Source organism: Pteropus alecto, unplaced genomic scaffold (genome assembly GCF_000325575.1).
Source record: "Pteropus alecto unplaced genomic scaffold, ASM32557v1 scaffold88, whole genome shotgun sequence".
NCBI lineage: Eukaryota > Metazoa > Chordata > Mammalia > Chiroptera > Pteropodidae > Pteropus > Pteropus alecto.
In genome coordinates this window covers 2,607,935-2,631,035 of record NW_006494611.1, presented here as the reverse complement: position 1 = coordinate 2,631,035, position 23,101 = coordinate 2,607,935, and the positions used below count along the sequence as shown (strand labels likewise).

The window sequence follows — 23,101 nt, the reverse complement described above, 5'->3', positions numbered from 1 at the left end:
GCCCGCCGAAACCTTGCCTTTCCCGATTTTATCTTTCGCACAGCAGTTCAGGATTGGCTTGTGTGTTTCACTTTTAGGGAGAGTCATATTTTGATTATTGTATTTATTCCATATTCGTGTAAACAAAATTTAGTTTTTGTTCTTAATTGCACTCTAAAAGGTTCAGGGAACCGTTATTATAAATGTATCAGAGGCCTATAATGAAGCTTTATACGTGTAGCTATATATATATATATATATATATATATAAAATTCTGTACATAGCCTATATTTACAATGAAAATGTAAGCTGTTTATTTTATATTAAAATAAGCACTGTGCTAATAACAGTGCAAATTCCTTTCTATCATTTTTGTACAGTTTGCTGTACTAGAGATCTGGTTTTGCTATTAGACTATAGGAAGGGTAGCATTGTTCTTTGCTAGCTCGTTGTTTCACGGTGCCAGGTTTTCTGGGTGTCCAAAAGGAAGATGTGTGGCAATAGCGGGCCCTCCAGCAGCACCCTCTGCCACCTCCCCACAACCACGCTAGAACGGGGTGGAGTACAGGAGGGGGCCGCTGGAGGCCACGCAGAGCGCCGTGAATTCTCAGGGCTCCTGCTTTCTGTTCTGGTGTCACTTCCCTTTTTCTGTGAGGAGAGCAGTGGGGCAAAGCCCCAGACCCTTTTTCACTCCCTCCGTCAGGATGAGAATCACAAAAACATTCCTCGGTGAGAGGGAGTTTGTTTCCTGCCTTCCTCTTTTTGCCGTTGTTTCTAAACAAGAATCAAGTCTGTCCGCAGAGTGTCCCACTGCCTCAGGTTCCTATGCTGGCCACTGCACAGAGCTCTTCAGCTCCTAGACCTGTTGGTTCCAAACCCTGGAGCCAACTGCTGCTTTTTTTTCGGTGGTACTTTTTCATTTGCCTGGCCCCACACCTCCACAGTTCAGTGACAGGGTTCAGGATTTTGTGGGTCTGTTTTCCCTTCCCACTGCAATTGTCGCACAGTCTCTTTCTCTCTCCAAAGTCTGCGACTTTAAGCAGCTCTTGCTAATCAGTGTCTCACACTGGTGTGGAAGTTTTTTGTACTGTAAAGAGACCTACCTCAGGTTGCTGATTGCTGTGTGGTTCAGTGTGTTCCCACAAACCCCCTTTGTGCTGTGGGGCCAGTAGCTCAGGTGGGCGTGGTCGCTGCTGTCATCGGTTGAATGGTCAGCGTTGCATGTCGTGACCAACTAGACATTCTGTCGCCTTAGCATGTTTGCTGAACACCTTGTGGAAGCAAAAAATCTGAAAAAGTGAATAAAATTATTTTGGATTTTGTAAAACTCATGGTGTATAAAATAGTTCTCTGGGAAGGGAGCAAGATGTCTTTGGATGACTTTGGAATGGCTGAAGCCTGGATCTGAATATCTAGCTACATCTGAGTGACATCTGAGAAAGGCCAATAGCAGAGCTGCTTGGTTGCAAGGGGCATGGGGCCCAACGTGCCTGGATTGTCTGTGGTGAGCCCTCATCCCTAAAGCCCATGTTCTTGAGCATGGTCACCAAATAAAGCTCCCATACTGCCAATAAGAGGGTGGGGCGTGGGAAGGGGGAATGGTTGTGGTCAGATGGGCAGTTGTGGTGAAATTTATTTCAAATGAACAGTTCATCGAGGGTTCTCAGCAATTCAAACAATATAATTGCCCTTTCAGCCAATTCATTCAGATTAACTCATTGAGAATTAAGTACCCATTCAAAAGGGTACGCATTCTAGAGTTTCTCAGTATATTGTGTTGAAAGCAGCCAAGAAAGCTTTCCAACTATTTGGTACTGGTTCTGCTGACCATAGCAGAAATCATGTCTTAAACTCTGCCTTATTTGTAAACTACTGTCTTGAAAAAACAGGGACTTGGCTCTAAAGTTAAAAATTTAGTTCCTCAGCTGTCACATTTCAAGTGCTGTAGTAGCCTCATGTGGTTATTGTACTGAACAGCACAGATATAGACCATTGGCATCATTACAGGAAGATCTGTTGGACAGCACTGCTGTAAACAACCACTTGTCGATGCCCTGGGTTCACCGTCCGAGTGACCTTAACTTCCCTTCCTTTCAGTTCTATTCTTATATCACTTGGGTCTCCTCCCACCTCTGTCAACCTGCTTTGCCTCCTTAAAAAGAGGCATTTGCTGCCTTCTGCCCACTCCCTTTTCTCTCCTTGTGTGGATTCCCACACTCCCACAGGTACAGTGACAACCCCTCTACTACGGCCTTGGCCTCTCCTTAGTATCTGTCTCCAGCTGCCAGCTGAGTGCCTCCACTGGGCATCTCACAGGCGCCTCAAACAGCCTCTCAGAAATCAGACAGTGCTCCTTGCCTTGCCACTGTACTCCTTAGTCCTTCAAGCTAGAAGCCTCTCTTGCCCCTTCCTAATAAATTCAGTTGCTTCCAGGTCCCATGCATCACTCCCTTCCCTCTGCCCTCATTTAAGGCCCGACTCCATTGTTGCTGCTGTCATTTGCAGCCTCGTAACTGGTCTTCCTGCCTTGGTGTCCTCCAAACCACTGTATATACTATTACCAATTTGTAGACCAAAAATGTAAGTTGGTCAAATAATTCACCCTCCAAAAATCTTCAGGGGACAGTCGCCTGTGGAATGGCCCATATTTCTTAACTTGGCAATAAGGGTGTCCATTATCTGGCTCCAGCCCTTCTTTTCTACTCAGTATTCCTAAAACAGGCCAATATTTTCACACCTTTAAATCTTTATTGTTTCCTCAACTTGGAATCCCTTGGTGTCTCCTCTTGTCAAACAGAGCCATGTTTTTCTTTTTAAACTCAGTTCAAATACTGTCTTTTCCACAAAAACCTTTCTCTTCAAACTCCTCTGGGTTCCTACGCTCTTTGCTTACACATCTACTTTAGGCTTTATTTCCTTTTGCTTTGCATATTATAGTGAATTATTTTCTTACATTTCTGCCTATGAATATAAACTTCTTGAAGGCAATAAATCATCTAATTTTTATATGCCTTATAATTCCTGGCTTAAGGATTATGTTTTACATGTAGTAGGTGCTTAATAAGTATCATGCTGCTCAGCTGGCTCTTGAATAATGCCTTCTTATACATGATGCTCAATGAATATTTGTTAATAAAAATCAGTGTTATAGACTGTCTTTCATTGTGGTCATGGCAAAAAGGAATTTAATCTCTTCAAAAAAACGATAAAGTGACACTGAGGAGAAGAAACCTTTACATGGAATGACTTCAGGAAAGCCAGAAAATAAGAATGCCCAGCATTTGGAGAATGGCTTAGCGGTGTGACAGGTCCTTTCCTGCCCTCTTCCTGATTGATCACCTAGAAATGGGGCCTAGCATTGAAAGTAAATGAGCCGAGGGGGCACAGAAGGGCCCAGCTAACCTCATCTTGCACTGATGGTTGCCCGCACTGTTGTGCGTCAGATTTCTTTTAATAACTTTTTTTTTTCTGATTATAGAAATAATGCATGCAGAAAGGTACAATAAAAAAATTAAACAAAAATGGCCTGTACCCTATTATGGCAGTGTACTTTCCAAACCTGGCTGTAGCAGCATCCCCCATCTCATATGCTTTCCTTCACTGTGACCTTGACACTCTCCCAGCAAGCAGTGGGGTCTGTTTCTCTACTCCTTGAATCCGAGTGGGCTCTGTGACTCCTTTGACCAATAGAACATAGTGGCACTGTGCTAATTCTGCACAAAACCCTTTTCTGGCGAGCAGCCCACACTTCTTGCCTCTTGGAAGCCAGTCACCATGTAAGCAGTGCAACTATCCTGAGACCGCCATACAGTGATTTACAAGCCACAGGGAGAGATCTTAGAGGGTGAGGTACAGTATAGAGATAGAGCAAGGCCAGGGAGTACCAAGCCATCAGACATGTGAGTGAAGAAGCCATTTTGGAAGTTGAACCTTTGCCTCAGCCATCCCAGCTGATGTCACATAGATCAGAGATGAACCACCAGCTGAGCCCTTCCCAAATCCCTGAGCAAAATAAAATGTTTTTTAAAGCCACTGCTGAAGTACCCAACTCCCCAAAATAGCCAAAGTTATATTGCTGTATTCTTTCTGGCTTTTTCTAAGCATATATATGTTTTTAATTATCAAAAATATTAAGCATGCTTTTTGTTAGAAATCCAAATAACCACTCAAATGTAGAAAATGTAGAGAGCGGAAATGCATCTTAAGCACACTTTGTTAACCACTGTTAACAATTTTATCTGTATTTTTCCAGGCTTTTCTTCTAAACACATAATAGCATTGATTTAAAATATCATTTATCAAAAACAAAATTGGGATAACATATACAATTTGTATGATCTCAACATATTATGAATTTTCTCATGTCAAATATTCTTCAAAAATATTTTAATAGTTTTATAGCATTTCCTTGCATAGAGATTCATTTACTTGTTTAACTCAACAAATATTTATTGAGCATCTAGTATATGACACGCACTGTTCTAGGAATTTACAGTGCCGTAATAACCATAAAACAGAAAACATCTTTGCCCTCATGGAGTTTACATTTTATGGGGATAATAGGCAAGGAGTATGTAGTAAATCATACAGAATTCAAAATTCAGACACCCCAATTCCAGACTTGCGCTAGACCAAATGACCTCTAAGTTTTCTTCCAGCTCCAATTTTATGACTAATGTGGGTTGATAAATAGGTCCTGAAAAGCTTGGATTCTGATAACCTCACTAGAAGCATAGGTCCAGAACTATGCCCATTCCTTCCAGCTCCCATTAGAGAGATGATATGTATTTGGGTGATGGTATAGGTGGGGAGCGGTTTACCTCTTTTCCTGGAGCTCAGCATTATTCCTGGTCTCAGGCAAGCTCCCTCCCACCTCCTCAGGTGGACTGGCTTAGGAAGACTAAGCCAGTTGCTGCCCAAGTTAGAACTGTCAGAGCTAGTAGTTGGTCTCCCACAGCCATGGCACAGCCATCTTCCTGAAGGAGAACATCATCACCCACCCAGGGCCAGCCCAGTGCCAACCATCCAGGACTGTGGACACACAGTTGTTGGGGCGAAGAGACTCATCTCTCTTGGAACATTTGGTTCTGGGGACTGGAGAACTCTGACCTACCTTTTGTGTCCTTGACAAAGAATCCGGTAGGCTGTGGTCTGGGACCTGTCTGACCACTGGTGAGAGAAAATGTGTCATCAGGCCTTCTCTTGGGTCCTCCCCTCCCAATCCTCTCATCCCCATGGGCTTGTGAGAGAGGCTTTCCCTCCAAGCCCTAGGAACTCCAGCCGTCCACTTCTCCTGGTCTTATTGATCCAAGCCGTTTCTTTTCTCCCAGCTTTGCATTACGTGGACTCCAGTCCCCTCGGGTTTTTATCTTATCCCAAAAAGTATTTACTGAGCATCTGTTAAGTGCCAGGCACAATCCTGGGCACTGGAGACCAAACAGACACATGGAGCTTACAGTAGAAGAGAGACTTACATAATTTGCTCTCTGTATGTCTCTTTTTCTCTCTCTCCCTCCTCCTCCATGGCTCTCTGTCTCTCGTTCCATGCAACCAGTGTGCTGAGAGTAGCCAGGACTTCTCATCGCTGGGGAGGTGGCTGGACCAATTCTACCCTGGGTCACACAGAGACACCCTTTCCTCCTGTCTGTGGTGTTCTCTATGTTGGGGTCACCCATTCTCATCTTGACTAGTAAGATCTAAAAGGCTCATATAAGCATGTGAGCCCAGGGCCTGCTGCCAAAATGGTCTCTGGGCCTTGGGCCTCCCCCAGACTAGTTATAGGAATCCTCAGGCACCAGACTGTCCAGACTAACTCACCAAACTGCCCTCACGCACAGAGCCATGGCCAAGGCCTTGAAGAAATCAATGGAAGGATTTTGCCCAGAGCAGCCTCAGTATGCATTTCCTTTGGGAGCCCAGTAGCTGGTCAATTGCAGGCACTGGGTCCTGGCCACAGACCATGTGATACAACCATTGGCATTCATATTTAGATAAACAAAACAGTGTTTGGCTAAGAGAAGTGATACTTTGGGAAGATACATGCCATCCACCCATTCCTAGGTATGATAGGGTTCTGCCTATAATCACCTCACCCCAGTTGAGCCATGTTGTACTCACAGAAAGACCACCATTCCTTTGATTTCAATACTTTGTCCTTGGCTAATACTGGAGTCACTCAGAAAAGGAAGCATGGAGAAAGCTGCTGCTATATCTTCCAGAAAATCTCTTGTTGACGACAATGTCTACTAGGCCATAGTCCACACAACAAATCCCTTTCAGAAAATTCTCTGCTTCTCAGTGAGGATTCCGGAACATATTGTTTCTCCCTTCTTATTTTAGCTGACAGGAAGCTCAGGCACTGTAAGTACATTTATCTCAGTTTATAGCTCTTATCTTTCATAAGATTTTGAGTCTTTCCTTTTGACTATCTTGAATATACTTAATATTTTAAATAAATGCAGCCATAAATCTTGTTTGGATAAGAGGAATAGGCTGAGTATAATAAAGACATTATTCTGGTTTGATGAATAATTCTACTGCCCCAGGAGCTCTTTGAAGGCAGATGTGTTGGGGTGTGGGTGTGCCTGCGTGTATGTATGTGGAGAAGGTGTTGGCTGCCCTTTGTCATACTCTTCAGACACCAAGCCTACTGAGCCCTGAGTTAATAATACTCCCTGGGGCCCAGCAATAGCATGGGAGTGTCCTCTGCTGCCCCACTCCCCTTCTTCAAAGCTGAGGTTTAAAGAAAGTAGCTCCCTATGAGAATTTCACTGGAACACTCAGCAGAATTCTAGATGCCGAGTTCATTGCACTCAGACATAACATCATCATTTCCCCACCTACAAAGCCTGGAGACTTACAGAGTCAGCGGCTGTAGAGTGTTCATGGGGAACAATCAAACTGGGATGCTTTGGAGGGTGAAAGAAGTCACGATTAATAACAAAACATGCAAGTATGGCCACATCCCTCTAGCACTGGCCCTTGCCCTTGCTGCCTGGATGTAATCTCTAAAGCTGACCCTCTCCTCCTTGGGATTCCTACCCTCCCCCGACCCCCGGAAATAGATACATTCCTTTGGGGACTTCACCTAACTCCAGGCAGTCAGGCCACCTGTATTTGTTCCCATTCGCTCCCATGAGGCACTGGAGCACATCGTGCAAACTAAACACAAACAAAAGAAAGAAAAATCTCTTTGTTCAGGTGTATGGAGATAGGTTTGGGAACCTCTCCTGCCTCACATCTCCTCATTGTTTTCATCTCTAGTGGTCTCTGTATCTCCTTATATTTATCTTTTCTCCCCTTTATCCTGGAAGGGGACCATGGGGTGGTGCTACAGGTAGCCCCAAACCTCATTGGAGTGGGGCAGAACACGCTGTAGGCACTGAGTATGGATTAGGTGCTGGGTTTGGGTAAATCTGGAGGTGGGAGAAAGCAGTCTTTTGATCTGATATCCATCCATTGCAGGGGATGGGGACAAGGTTGAGGGATCCACAAGGAGGGGCAGTCTGTTACCTGGAAATGGCTCCTGCCTGGGGCACAGCTCCCTTGGCTGAGGCTGCAATATGCACTCCTTATCCACTGTTTCTCGAAGAGCCACAGAAGCCTCCCCCACCCACACACCCACCCATGGAAATCTGCACAGAAGGGAAGAGTAGAGAAAAGGGCATCTCAGCTCTAAAGATGAGGTTTCCGGGTGCAGCATCAGACAGGATGCAATGGCAGACTGGGACCGGGTCGGCCCTGCAAAGCCGGCCTCTACAGCTGCATCAGAACCCTGGCAGCATGACTAGCCCTGCCTGGGTTTCTCACATCTGTTTTCTTTTAGCCTTCAGTAAACTTCCTTTTGAGTATGCTGGCTTGTCCACTCTGTGAGGCATTTGTGGAAAGAGAAAACTGAACTTGGAGACAGACCTAGAATTGTAGCCCTACCGAGCAAATCAGTTCAGGCTTCTGAGCCTGGCTTTCTTCATCTGTAAAGCAGAAGCAGTAACATCCTTCACAGTATTGTAGAGAAGATTAGCTCGGAAAGTTGATGTGAAAATACCTCATATAGGGAAAGTGCTCAGTCCAGACGTCATAGTTGATTTGAGTTATTCCTGGAGGAGCAGGAGAACTAAGTCGGAGTTTTGTCCATCTTTGGCTTAGAATTCTAAAGAGAAAACGCGGAGCCCCATGGCCTGGGTGGCGATGATGGCCGGAATCAAAGGAAGACCATTTATGAAGGTGCGACTTAAGGGTAGGCTACCACCATGTAGACATGCTCTGCTTGGGGCTTTCCCTTAAAGTGGACACCTTGTGGCCTACCTCCACCATCTCACTGAGGATCCTGCACCTGACAGACACCGAGGGCCTTGGCCAAGCAATAAAGAAGGGGCTACTGCCCTGGGGCCCGCATTCAAGGTGTGTGTCCTGGACTTTCCATTCTTGGCATCAGACTGCAGTCTGACCCTGTGCGCTCAGAGTGTCTCTGTTTCAGGAGCCACATCCCACCCTCAGCAGCCAGGATGCTGAGAGGAGAGGAAGTTTGTCGAAGTTCAGTACACTTAGGAATGTTGAGCAGGCAAGTCTCCCACTAGGGTAATACATCTCTGTGTCTTAAAGAAAAGGCCTCAGGTGCTATATATCTGGGAAATATTCCTGGCCAAGATACCCATATGACAGTTGGAGCCGAATGAAATATGAGGTTGATGGGACACAAGGTAGATGACAGACCCATCTTTTTATCCCACCATCATCTCCAAAATCAGAGTCACCATCACAGCCACTGCCCAACTACTTTTACCTGTTCTAAAGCCTCTACCGAAATCCTCATGAGCACCATCACAACCCATCCAAACACCACCCTACCACCCCGCCCCGGCAAAAAAAACCCAAAAACCCTACCATCCTCATATGCCCAAACCATCCAAATTAAATAGAAGGCTGGAATAGCATACAAGGGTACATGCAAAATATTTCCATTGAGAATATTCCCTGGCCTTGAGTAGCTCACATCGCAGTGGGGAGAGGAGGTGGCATGTATGAAAGAGAATCTCGGGCATGTGTGAAAGCAGTGCCATGTATGTGCTCCCATAAAGGGGTCCCTGATCTACTCACACAGAGGAATATTGAGCACTGTGGGACTAGGGGCCACCGGTCCTTCTATTGGTGAGTCTATACACTCAACGGCATCTTGGGACGCCAAGCAATTTGGTGACATGGTCAGAGAAATCCAAAGAAAAGGGGACTTGGTGCCTGCCCTTAGGAGCTTGTCATATTGTGGAAAGGATGGGGTGGACACCCAACATAGTTAACAGAACCAAGGATGCAACCCAGAACAAGGCAAGGACCACTGTGGGAGATGGTTGGGGTGTTCGGAGGTAGTGGTTAGAGACTGGTGGGGTTGGCTAGAGAAGCGTTCAGAGAAGTGCAGTCTCAAGTAACATTTTGAGGAAGAAGAAACATGACTTGTTGGAGAGGGGAAGGAGCAGTTTTGTAGGAACTGCAGCAGCAACAATATTTGTGCAAGTGTGGTACATTATCCACAGCACTTTCATGTAACTGTCTCAGTTTGTCCTCCCAACAGCAAGCATTGTTGTCATCACATCCAGTTGAGATAGGCCTTGAAGACAGAACTTCTAGAGGTGGAGATATAGGGGGAAGGCACTCCAGGCAGAGGGACCTGCATGAGCAAGGGCATAGAAATGGAAAAGCAATGACCGTGTTGACTCTTTAAGGCTCGAGTAGAAACGGGTTCCCGCCATGGCTAGCCCTGGAGCACTGCTCTATGCCCGTGGTTTCCCTAACTCCTGCCCATACACCGTTGGGAACAATCTCTTTATTAAACTATCCTCAGTTTACCCAACTTGAGCGTACCGTGTATCTCCTGGTGTGACAACTCTATGAGGCTGTTGGCTAAAATTATTATCTCCATTGTACAAATGAGAACACTGAGGCAGGAGAGGCTAGATAACTGGCTGGAAGTCACACATATAGGAAGGGCTAGAACTAGGCTCTAGACCCCAGCAGTCTGGCTCCAGGACAGTTGAAACAAAAGCAAAGGCTACAAAATTTGACTACTGAGAAACACAGGGCCCCCGGGCTGGCGAAGAGTCCAAAGTGATCAGAGGTTGGAGCTGGGCCCAGGGGCTAACTGGGAAGCTGGTGAGGCCTCTGGAGAGGCTGTTTAGTGCCTGGGTAAAGGAAACCAGGAACCACAAACCTAGTTTTCATCATGCTAAGATGGAATAGCATATCCCAAGGAGATACAATGCCACTGCCAGTGGTTGCCCTGTCCCTCCCTGAGCTGACCCATGTAATTGTCTGAGACTGCCCAGTCAGAAGCTGAAAGCAGACTGACTGGGGTTGAGCTCTATGGGTCAGAGGTGAGGCTGTTCTGGGAATGAAGGTGTCCCAAGCTGCCCCAGGCCGAAGCCCCGTGGCCCTGCTGAGCAGCAGGGCCTGGGTGTGACTGGCGTGACCAAATGGATTTTCTCCCACTGAGAAAAGACTCCTGGGATTTACCTCCCTCCACAACCTGCCGGAGAGTACTGACATCAAAGTAGAGCTCGGGCAGAGTAGGGGAGGAGGGCGGCCAGAGAGGGCTAAAGAGCAGGCCGGAGTGCCCTGGAAGCCTGATGCTTTGGGGGATTGCAAAAAATTGAACGTGAAGATTGCCCAGAACCTACCTAAGAGGGTTCTGAGGCAGAAGTCCACTGCCATTCTAACGCAACGGAGAAAACTATTTCGTAGGACTCTGACTCAGGAGAGCTCTGTTTGTGATTAGAAGGAATTTTCTGAAAAGTCACTTGAGATGGGAATTGAGGAGAATGCGACCCCCAAGCGCACACTCAAGTAACACTGCTGCACTAAGCCATCTTCGAGGGGGCGTGGATTCCGACGTTTGGAGGGTTTCTGTTGTGTTGAATGAGGTTCGAAGCCCAGGCCGGAGCCAGAACTCAGGAGGACAGGAAAGAATTCTCTTCCCTGTGACAATACTCAGCTCTCAATCAATGTTGGCTAAACATGTATTTTTTAAAATTGGTTGAAGATCACTGTGATCCCCAGTGGGAAGAGCACTGGGAGAGAGCAGACCTCCGTTTGAGGTCCTGGTCTTTTGCAGTCTTTCTTGGCATCCACTTTCTAACTCATAAAATAGGGATGACAATACCTACCTTGCACATTTATACTGAGGGTGGACTCAAGTAACATGTGCGAAACCCACCAGAGACACTGAGCCCTGAAGAAACTACTTGTAATTTAATATCATCCGTAAAATGGGTAGAACACATCTGCCTCCCAGGACCGTTGGGGGGCCAGACCAGATGCTGTGTGCTAAGGGCTGGGCCCTGACTATTTTCAGTGCACAGGGAGCCTGTGACCCCAGCTGTGGTACCGGTGCTGGCACGGGAACCCAGGGTTTGGCTTGTCTGATAAACGGAGTGGTGGGTGCTCTGAGAAGGTGCAACTGAATTGAGTATTGAGTGCAAAAAGGCAGGAGATTCGTGCCAAGAGGAAGGTCCTGAAATGGGGCCAGCTGATCTTTCTCCACGGCCCTGGGACCCTATCTCTCCACAGCTGGCCCGGATCCACGGCAGTGTCTTCACCGTGTGGGTGGGCCCAATGCCCGTGGTGGTGCTGAGCAGCTTCCAGGCGGTGAAGGAGGCCCTGGTCTCTAACTCTGAGCAGCTCTCGGGCCGGCCCCTCATTCCACTCTTCCGGGACCTGTTTGGAGAAAGAGGCAAGGCTGTCCCCCTGCCGGGGAGAGGGTGGGGGTCTGACTGGTGACTGCAGCAGAGAGTCGAGTTGGGACTGGCTCTGAACTGTTAACAGAGAGGAAACTCCAAGGAGGACTTCAGTCTTCTCAAACACCTCTGTGCAGGGGAGTAGGTGGCGAAAAAGGACCTAGCTCTGGGGATCAAAGAGACCTGAGTTTGAATCTTGGCTCTGTCCCTTGCCAGGTCTGTAACCTTGGGCAAGTCAGCCTCATTCTCTGCCCCTCAGAGTGCTCATCTGTTAGATGGAAATGATGACTGCTCTCACCTCCCAGGTGTATGCGGGAGATGAAGGGAGCCGAAACACCTGAGAATGCCCAGAGCAGCGCCTGGCTCAGCAAATGCCCCTTCCCCTTCTTCCCTCCCCCAGGATCCGTCCTCCCTTCCCTTCTGTATCTTCTCCTCCATTTCTTGTGGGGACTCTTCAAGACAAAATCAGGTGACATCCTGGGAGGAGGGCATAGCTGAGGTCACCTTGTGGGCACCAGGCTCACAGACCCCACCCCATCCACAAATGCCCCTTACCAGCCAATCAGAGCCCCATCTCAAGCTGATTGGGCAGGCAAGGCTGGGAGGTTGGGAAGGGCTGCTGACTATCCCCCAAACTGGGCCCAGGGCTCATCTGCAGCAATGGGCACACGTGGCAGCAGCAGAGACGCTTCTGCCTGGCAACACTTCGGGAGCTGAGCCTAGGCAAGCTGGTGCTGGAGCTGCAGCTGCAGAGCTGCAGCAGAGGAAGAGGCAGCAGAGCTGGCTGAGGCCTTCCACCAGGAGCAGGGTAAGGAGGGAGCTTGGGGCAGGCCAAGGCAGGCCCACCGGAACCCTCCCACTCCACACGACATGTCCCTGCAGAGAAGGCTGAGCCTTGGGGTGCGTGCGTGCATGTGCGTGCGTGCGTGCGTGCGTGTGTGTGTGTGTGTACACGAAGGGGTAGGCTCTGTGGGTCCAGAAGGGGATGTGAGCTACATCACAAAAGTGGGAGTTTCTACAAGGTAGAAGGACACAGGCACAGGAGTGTCCGGTCCACTGGGAAGCCAGAAGCTCTTCTCTGCGTGTCTTCCCCCAAAACCTCAGGCCTTCTACACCATCAACCCTTTGCACAGGCTGTTCCCCCTCTGGGATACCCTAATCCACAGCCCTTGCCTCCCAGTGAGAAACCACTGCTCCTTTCAGACTGAGATCACCTGCCTAAGAAGCCCACCCTGAATCCCAGGCACAGCTAGGATTCTGAGCTGTGATACACTTGCCCCACATTCTATTGTCATTTAAATGGTATCTGTTTCCCACACCTCTCTCTGAGCTCAAGGAAGGTACTCAGTGAGCTTTCGTTAAATGAATGAGGGAGGACTGAGAATGAAGTGCTCTTTTTCCCTCCTCACCTTGAGCCCTGCCCCGTGCTCTCAGGTGCCTTCGACCCTCAGGTGCCCATTGTCAGGTGCACAGCCAGAGTCATTGGGGCTCTTGTGTTCGGCTGCCGCTTCCCCTTGGAGGATCCCTTCTTCCAGGAACAGACTCAAGCCATTGACTTTGGCCTGGCCTTTGTCAGCACTGTTTGGCGCTGGGTAAGTTAGCCCTCAGGGAGGTAGGTGTGCGGGCAGTAGGACGGCTGGGGGCCTCAGCCAGGGCTTAACAGGGAGGGTAAGAGGTAGGCAGGAAGAAGGTCACAGGGCCTGATTCTGGGTTCCTTAGGTGGCTTCTGCTCAGCACAATGACAAGACACAACATCAAACCTCCTTTATTGTGGTTCGGCATGGATGTGTGGGCAGGGAGTAAGAGGCAAGATATAGCCCCCAGAACACAGAGATCTGGGCCTGAAACATCCTAATTGAGCTCTAGGCACAATTTCTGCTACCCCTGCTCTCATTTCTGTCTAGATTATTTTGGGAGTGTAGAAGGTCTCCAGATGACAACAGCCCTGGGATGCCCATGTCAAAGGCCCCAGCACACTTTGGAGCCCCCAGCACAGCTCTCAGCTGCTCTGACTCGGGGTCCAGAGCCTGAGCAGCCCCTGAGCGGGCCTCTTGCCCCACAGCTGTACGACCTGCTCCCCTGGGCCTTCCATCGCCTCCCAGGACCCCACCAGAAGATATTTAGGTACCAGGAGGTTGTGCGGGACTATATCTGCCAGGAGATCAAAAGGCACAAGCTCAGGGCTCCCAAGGCCCCCAAGGACTTCATCAGCTGCTACCTGGCCCAGATCACCAAGGTGGGCCTAAAATAGCTGCAGAGGGAGAGAGGGGGCTGTCTTCCCGTGATGTACCTTGTTTCAAGGCCATGCCTCAGTTCCTCATCTCTGACTCTGTCTACAAGCTTTCAGAGCCCCCTGAAGCAGCAACCATTTCGGATTTTTTCTTCCTATCTTTTCCCAGGCCAGGGCTGGTTTCTGCAGACATGGGTAGGAAGCCTGCTGTCAGGGCCAGAACCCAGGGGCAGTCCCCACCTCAAAAAGTTAGTGTAGTCCTGGGACTCAGGCCCTCCCAGGGGGTCTGACCCCAGAGGAGTTCTGGTCCTACAAGCTTTGGGACAGGCCAGACACCAGGGCTCTGCTAAGGGAGAACTTCAGACCCAGAGCTGCTCCCCTGACCACCCATCATCCACCTACCGGCCAGGCCACAGACGACCCTGTCTCCACATTCAATGAAGAGAACCTGATCCAGGTGGTGAGCAACCTGTTTCTGGGAGGCACTGACACCACGGCCACCACCCTGCACTGGGCATTCATCTACATGGTCCAGCACGGAGCTATACAGAGTAAGGGGGCCTTGGTTACACCTGGATGACTATCGTGGGCTCGTTACAGCTGTCATTGGGCTTCTAAGCTGTAGGCATCTGCCTGTTATTTTCTTTGGTCTGCTGCCCCAGGGGTGGGTCCTACTCTCACTGCTATGGTTCAGGAAGTGTTTGTGGCTTTGAGTCAGACAGGAGGGGCTTCGAGTCCCACCCTGCTACTTACTGTATGATCTTGAGCAACTCATCTAACCTCTCAAACCAGTGTAAAATGGAGTGACATTATTTCACTCATTCAGTAATGGTTCAGCGCCTACTAAGTGCCAGGCCCTGTGTTAATGTTCACCTCAAGATCCCAATCACATAAGAAAAAGGTAGCTAGAGTGCTCTCAGGGATAAACTGGCTATGATCTACCTTCAAATCCCAGCTCCACCAGTTTTGCGACCTTGGGCAAAAGTATCTGTCCTGTCGGAGCCTCAGTTTTCCTATCTGTAAGATGGAGACAACAGTTCCTACCCCATAAGACTTCCTGCAAAATAAGCTCTGCCTCAGAGAGGGCCTGCTACTGTGGGACCAGGGGTGGCTGAGTGGAGTGGGGCGACCTAAGAGCTATGAGCCTCCTGTGGCCATCTCTGTGTGGGGATAGGACAGTGGAGTGTGGTGGGGAGGTTGGGCTGCAGTGCCTGCCCTGGACTCACACCCAGCTGACTGCAGAGAGGGTGCAGCAGGACCACCGGGCCGTCAGCTATGAGGACCACGAGCGACTGCCCTACACCCGTGCAGTACTCTGTGAAGTATAGCGCTTCAGCAGCCTCGTGGCAGTGGGCACTGTGCGCCAGTGTGTGAGCTCCACGCATGTGCACGGCCACCCTGTGCCCAAGGTAGGTGGCCTGGGTGTGGCCCTATGTCCAATCCAGCACCTTCAGAGAGTGCCCTTCACTGCCCTTCCTATCCAGCACAGCCACATGCTACAGCTTCTGCCTATCTCTTGTCTCCCAATCAATCAAATATTCATCCCTCCCTCCCTCCCTCCATCCATCCATCAATCCATCCACGAGGGATAATTTTTAAAGTTCTGTATTGTTCGCCATCCCTCCATCCATCCATCCATCCATCCATCCATGAGGGATAATTTTTAAAGTTCTGTATTGTTCAGAGAGAACTCCTCCAGACATTTTAATGCAACTCTTTCTAATCTTTTTGGCCCATGTATATTTTACATAGCTGTGATTCTGCTGAATGTATAATTCTGAATCCTTCATTTCATTTAATGTATCATTCAGATTCTTCTACATTAGTGGTTCTCAAACTTCCAGGTACATCGGAATCACCTGCAGAGCTTGCTAAAATGAACATTGCTGGATACCACCCCTAGAGGGCCTGGGGTGGGGCCTGAGAATTTGCCAAACAGATTCCCAGGTGTTGATGTTTTGGGTCCAGAGACCATATTTTGAAAATGACTGTTCTACATCACCCTTAATGGCTGCCAAATGTTCTACCAAAACACTGTTTTGTAATTCTTAACCCTTATTGGTGAACATTTATGCTATTTGCAATTTATGTGCCTTAGTCTTTATTTTGTTATTTTCTTAGTAATTTCTAATAGAAATGCTTGCCTTTTTTTTTTTTCTTTTCATTTTATATCTAGGTTAAGAGACAAAGTACCAAATAAGGAAAGAAGGAGGAAGAGAGTTATATCAAAATATTTAGGTTGAGAACAGCTACTGTGTATGTACATAAAACTTGAGTCTGAGCTTCCTTGGAGTCAAGGCAAAAAGGGAAATCCCAACTAGTCATGACTCACATTATATAATAAAAGGAAGCATGCCTGTATCAGGAAAGCTTTGGCTAATTGCCTTCTAAAGAGTTATTATAAAGATGATCATTTGTAGTATCCTTTTGAGGGGCCTTTGGACAATGTACATGTATTGGGTGGTGCCTTGAGTAGAAGTTTTTGAAAGATGCAGAAATAGTCTCCAAAATGGTAGCTTCTTCTAATCTCAAGCCCTTTTAAGAGATAAAAGTTTAACATGAAGTCGAATACATTTCTATAGAGAGTCAAAAAATATATAGTTGAGGTTTGTAGCTCTCTGGTGATCCAGCTTGAGACAGGTTTCCATGCAGGTGTCTGAATGAACTGAATGATATAATTCCTGCTCGGTGGCAAAGCTTACTGTGTGCTACAGGCTTTGCACCCACTATATCACTCAGTCCTCACAACGACTGACTGAGCCATGCAGATCCTAGATAAAATATGTTGATTGAATTAACTATCTATCGATCTTGCTATGTAACAAATTATTCCCAAATTTAGCCACTTAAAACAACAACATTTATTATCTCGGTTTCTGTGGGTCAGGGATCTGTATGCAGCTTAGCCGATGCCTCCGATTCAAGGTCTCTCATGAGATTATAATCAAGTTGTTGGCTGGGGCTGCAATAGCATCTGAAGTCTCCACTGGGAGAGGTTCTACTTTAAGCTGATTCGCATGGCTATCTTCAGAATTCGGTTGTTCTTGGCTGTTGGCTGGAGGCCACCCTCAGTTCCTTGACACTTGGGCCTCGACATAGAGCCCCTCAGAACATAGCAGCTGACCTCCATTAGAGAGACAAAGTGAGAGAGCACCCAAGACAGAAGCTACTGTCTTTTGTAACCTAATCTCAGATGCGATAGCCCATCGCTTTTGCCATATTCTATTTGTTAGAAGTGAGTCACTAGATCCAGCCCACTCTCAAGGGGAGAGGATTTCATGGGGAGTGAATATTAGGGGTAGAGGATCATTGGGGGGGCATTTTAAAGGTAACATAGTACTAATGTGTAGGTGGCAAACTTGACCTTTTAATGAAAGTGAAACAGCGTCACTTGGTGCCCTGGTGTAGGGCGATCGCTTTGTCTCTAGAGGTGGTAGCTAGAACCCCAAGACTTTCCTCAAAAAGGGGCTTTGACTCAGCACTAATGTTCTACCCTCTCCTAGGTGGAGGCCTTGATGGTACATGTGGTACACTATGAAAGTGATGGGAAGGAAGGTGGGGAGACCCAGTCTTCTCCATCATCAAAGTCTTTGTTCAGCAATGACAACCATGGTTCGGGGCCAGCTTGACTCCAAGGGCACTGCTGGGATGCGATTATTAATTTATTATTAATTTGATCAACTTGAGATTCCTGCTTCTATACATTTCTTCATAACAACCCTATCCTTTAGAGGTTATTATTATTTTTTTTTTTTTACAGATAAGGAAACTTCAGCTTAGAGAGCTCAAGTAACTGCCCCAAACACATAATTAGCAAGTGACTTAACTGAATTTCAAATTTATGTTCCTCTGCTTCCAAAGTTTTTGCTCTTTCCACCACATCCCCTGCTATTTGTATTGCTCTAAAAATGCTTCTCTAGGTAAGTAAATGAACCAACATGGTAGGTGGAGATATTTTGCATTGTCCATTGGTCTGCTAGAGTGGCTGATACTGAACTATCCTTGGCAGTAACCGGCCAACAAGTTCATAGGTTTGACAAATGTCTTCCAGAAAGTGAGGATAGGCCCATGTCATCAGCTCGTCTTGCTGTTGCCCTGCCAAGAGGCCCCAGGCACTGATTGTCTAAAAGCTGTGCTGAATTAGGTCAAGTTAAAAAGGAGGGACCCAGGGTCCAGCTCTGTTTAATGCCATTTGGGATTAGAAATTTCCTTATTAAGAGCCCATTCCTGCCAATTTGATTCTATGAGTTGTTATGTGATAAGAGCTCTGGGGACCATTAACAGCCTGAAATCAATATTGAGCTTTTCCAACTTGGGTGAGAGCTGTCTCCTAAAAGTTGAATTAAAGCTTGACAGCAGATCATTAAATGTTACAGTTATTTCTAAACTGTTCTGAACAATTCCATCAGTCGAGTGATGGTGACAACGATGGTCCCTAATACAGTGGTGGCACTTCAAGCCTGTTTCTCCTCAGACATTCTATTTGACTGTGAACTCCAAACTGCCCTTTACTGGGAAGAAGCTAGCATAGAGTTCCCAGTGGGTACTCGGCAGGCAGATGGTTCTCACCTGGGGGAGAGGGAGGGATGCCGTTTTTGTGTACTGTATTGGTTACGCTCTCAGACTGTTCCACGAACTAAGATCAGTCGGTCACCTTGCAAGGAGTCCAGAACATCATCCAGAACAGGACATAAATAATTGTGGAGGGAAAAGAGCATCCTGCCAGGAGCCTGGGCATCTGATGGTAATTACTAAGAACTACTGTAATGCGGAGGTAACTTCATCCCAGGTAGGGAAAACAGGGGAAGATTCCCAGGAGTATAATTAGGAAGTGTATAGTTCACAAGGCGGCAGCAAGAACGTGTATCTCCCAAACTCTCTGCTTAAACCATGGAGTGACCAGTTCTGGGTGCCTGCTGGTCTCAATGACCAGGGTCAAGTTCCTCCACTAAGCCTGTGATAGGCAACTAAAAAAAGGAAAGGAAAGTGCTTTCTAAAAGTACTTACATTGTCTGATTTCTGCATTCTTTATTGGCTTCTGTTTGAAATGCAGGCTTCAAACTCTGCTGAGTTTTTTGTTTTTAATTTCAAAATAGCTCTGTCAAAACCAAGAATCTTGTGGCTGTCCTCTGGTCCCTATAAGGCTGGCTGATTTAACTCTCTGGTGCTCATTAAATGAGCCTTCCTCAGAACCCCTGGAGCTGAGTGTCTCAGGTCCTGGGTCCATAACCAACCCCATCTGGCTTCTCTTTGGCACCCTGGTGAGCCCAGGCCCACGTGGCAGGGAGCAGAAGTCACTGACAGGAGCCTTTGGCTCCTTTCTGCTCCCATTTGATCAGTCAGGTTCTCTTTCTGCTCACTTACTTCTCCTTTGAGACAGAGTGAGGGCTAGGGTTAGGGTTCACCTTCTCCTCTCCCCACTTCTAGTGAAGCTTCTGTCTCCTCTCCTCCTCATTACTAGTCTTTCTCTTTGTCTGCCATTCCACTTCTTCTCTTTCTCTCTCTCCCTGCCCCTCTCACACACACACACACACGCACGCACGCACGCACACAGTGTGTGTTGCCCTGTGCAGAACCTGGTCCTTTCCAGCTATGCCCACAGCTTCTGGCCTTTTCTATAGGAGGCAGTAGCCATCTCTGGCCTGGGATGGGAGTTTTTAAGATAGAAGTGGGTGGCTCTTAGCCAGGAGAGTACAATGCTCAGTCCCTCACCGATGTGAGCCTGGAGGGAGGGAATCCAGGGAGGGCCTGCCTGTTGAGTCTCCCTGAGGCCCCCTGAGTGATTCTCACAGGGAGTATTCTCTAAGCTCATTTCGGCCCCACATCAGGGCTGGGTGGTGGGCCAGCTGAGGATCCCTGAGCCACACCAGCTCCTCTCCACAGGGCACCATTGTCTTGCCCAATTTGGCCTCTGTGCTCTATGACCCTGAGTGTTGGGAGACCCCCCAACAGTTCAACCCCGGCCACTTCCTGGACAAGGATGGAAACTTCCTGGTCAACGAGGCCTTCCTGCCATTCTCTGCGGGTACTGGGCACAGCATTAGATCATGGGTCATGGGTAAGGGTTGTGGTGGGACAGACAAAAGTACAGCTCCCACTCTCTGACTTTTCCCTCTGCTTCCAGGACATTGGGTGTGCCCAGGGGACCAGCTGGCTCAGATGGAGCTTTTCCTGATGTTTGCCAACCTCCTTAGGACCTTTCCATTCCAACTTCCAGAGGGGAGCCCGGAGCTTAGGCTGGAGTACATCTTTGGGGGCACTCTCCAGCCCCAGCCCCAGAAGATCTGTGCAGTGCCCTGTCTGAGCTGCCCCAGCCCAGGTCCTAGATAGGAGGGCCTGTAGCCCAGTGGGGGTGTGGCTATAGTCTTTTCTTAGTGTCTCTCAGTTCTTGCAAAATTGAAGAAGAACAGGAGTTCACCCAGCTTGGCTGCTCATGGTTTCCCCTAACAAGCCTTGCGGAGTGACACTGGAGAGTATATTTTTTAAGGCTTCTACAAAGGTAGCTCAGTTTTGGTAGTTTAGTTCTTAGGTTAGTTATGCTTTGACAGGGAAGGATTTTACAAGATTAGTTAAGGTTTGGCATTGAGTCATTGCACAAGGTTAATTTGGGGAGTCAAGCCCCACAAGGTAGCAGCTAAGTAGGTTCAGAGAGAAAAGCAAAACTACAAATATAACAATGTGTCCAAATTCTATCGATGTTGTCACCTGCCTGATAAGCCCTCAACTGAGCAGTTTATTTTCTGCCCTCTCCTGCCATCTCCTGACCAAAGGGAAGAAGTGCAGGCCCCTGCAGCCCTAGGACCAGGCATCTCCCCTAGCCTCTGTGTCAGGCAAAGCCAGCAGCAGCCAATGCACCTTTTCCCCACTGGTTCTCCACCAAGGACTCCCTTTAGTTCCTCCCAAAGATCCCCTAGTTTTGAAACATTGTGTCTCCAGATGTCTTGTTTATTTAAAAAGAATAACTTGTATTAAGGAAGTGCAAATTAAAATCAAAATAAGTTACCACTACACACCTATTAGAATTGCTAAAAACAAACCCTGATAATTCCAAGTACTGGAACTCTCATACACTGCTGGTGGGAATGTAAAATGGTACAACAACATTGGAAAAACAGTTTGGCAATTTCTTGTACAATTAAACATTACACCATACAACCCAGCCACCTCACCCCTAGGTGTTTAACCAAAAGAAATGAAAATATATGTTCAACCCAAAAACATACTGCATGATTCCATTTCTACGATACTCTTGAAAAGACAAAACTATATGACATGAAACAGATAAGTGGTAGCTAGGTTCTGGGAGTAGGGCTATGGGTTGACTATAAAGGGGCACAAGGGAAATTTCTGGGGCGATAGAAATTTTCTGTATCATGATTGTGGTAATCGTTACCTATGTGTTTGTCAAAAAATCAGTAAGTTGTACACTTAAGGGTGAATATTATTGTATATAAATCATATTTCAATAAATCTGACTTCTAAGAAAGGAATGTCTTACCTTTCTCCTTTGAGTTATTTAAAAGATGAACATATGAATAAACTAATGTTTCTTATTAGTAGGATATCAATCATTACTGCTACACTGAGCTGGGAGAATTCCAGCCAGAAATCAGGAAACTTGATGTATTAACCAGCCTCTGGATTGTTTGCGAGCAAACGTACAAGTTCCTCTAGGCTTTTTAAGATCTTGAAGCTTTCTCACAGACACCCCAGGTTCTATGTGGAACCATACTCAGGGTCTGGAGAGTCCAGACTGGGATCCACTGGGCATTTGGGTCCGAGAAAGGAGCAGAAAACCTGGAGTCCTCCTGCCTGGGAGATCCCCACCCAAGGCTGACAGCGGTCTGTGACCCAGGCAGACCCTAACAACTGCTTCTTGCCTCACTCTCCTAACCCACTGTTAGTTCTCTCCTCTTTAGAGCCACTGTGGTATAAGAGACAAATTTGGTCTTTGTCCCCTATTCCTGGCACAAAACTCCTCAAACCCTTGGGATTTCCAAGTGACAGGAGTGTCTTTTGTCATTCATAAGAAGCCCCTTTTGACTTAATGCTAATGAGGTGATTTAGGGTGGAGCCCCCAAATAGCCTCATAATGGGGCTGGTCACCAGAAAGACCAAGAGACTAAAGGGTTGGGAACTTTCAGTTCCACATAGAGAAGGGGTGGGGAGAGGCTGCAGATTAAACAAATGATTCTGACACTATATTCAGGAAGTGTCAGAACTGAGTTAATTTCCTGGTGGTGTTGCAAAATACTAATTGGAGCCCCTATCTGGAGCTCACAGCACCCTCTAATGCCCATCTCTACCACCATCCAGCTTCCTGTCTTTGATCCTGCTTGACCCCCCACCCCTGCCCCATATTACTGCATGTAAAGGCCAACTCCTCCAGGAAGCTTTCGCTCACATGGTCTTTGACCTGGGTTGAAATCCCAGGTTTGCTATTGATAACCCAACTCTTGTGTACCTCGGATTTCCTCATCTGTCAAATGGGACGACAATAGGAGTTCTCCCTTAGAATTGTTATGAGTTACAATGTTCAGCACAGAGCCTGGCACGTGATAAGTGCCCAGTACATGTTGGTGGGGATCTCCGTCACCAAAACACACACATAAGCACTTTGCATTTTTTGTTTATGGCCCTAAAATAAAAACGATAATGAGAGGAACCCTTCCCCTTGTAGATAGGCTTTCACCACAGTTTCTATTTATTATCTCATAATGATATGATAGCTACTATGTGTTGAGTGCCAACCATGTGCACCTGGATACCTTACACATACAAAGTCAATTAATCATTAAAGTGACAAGGTAGAAATTATCAACTAAATTTCTAGGATTAAAAGAGATTCAGTACAGTCCTACCCAAGAGGTGCTACTTTGGCATGTGGATTATTTTAAGCTGAAGGCCACTGAGATACTGCGGGCTCACGAGAAACTTTTATCTCGCCCTTAATGAATCTAAATTAAGGCCTTCCCCATAAAAAGAATTATTACCAGAAACAACTTTTTAAGACTTCTCCACAGAGCAGGGAAAACATCTAATTACTGAACATCTATCTGCTCTTCTTATTGTCTCGCGAATGACTTTTCACTTCCCTGTGAAGCCCCAAGGCGACTTACTCATCCTTAGCTCAGAATGTCCTATAAACCTCCTTTAACTTTCTGTCTC

The 23,101-nt window shown here is 47.2% G+C and overlaps 1 protein-coding gene across 4 annotated transcripts in view; it reads left to right on the top strand.

Annotated features, from left to right (window-relative positions):
- ABCC5 (ATP binding cassette subfamily C member 5) overlaps positions 1-1,307 on the top strand; it is a 69,389-nt gene extending 68,082 nt beyond the window's left edge. For all 4 annotated transcript variants that reach the window (XM_006925769.3, XM_025042223.1, XM_025042222.1 and 1 more), the window contains one exon: positions 1-1,307. This exon is cut by the window's left edge and continues 179 nt beyond it. The gene's annotated coding sequence lies outside the window, so the exon portion shown is untranslated.
- Positions 1,308-23,101: the final 21,794 nt, after the last annotated feature.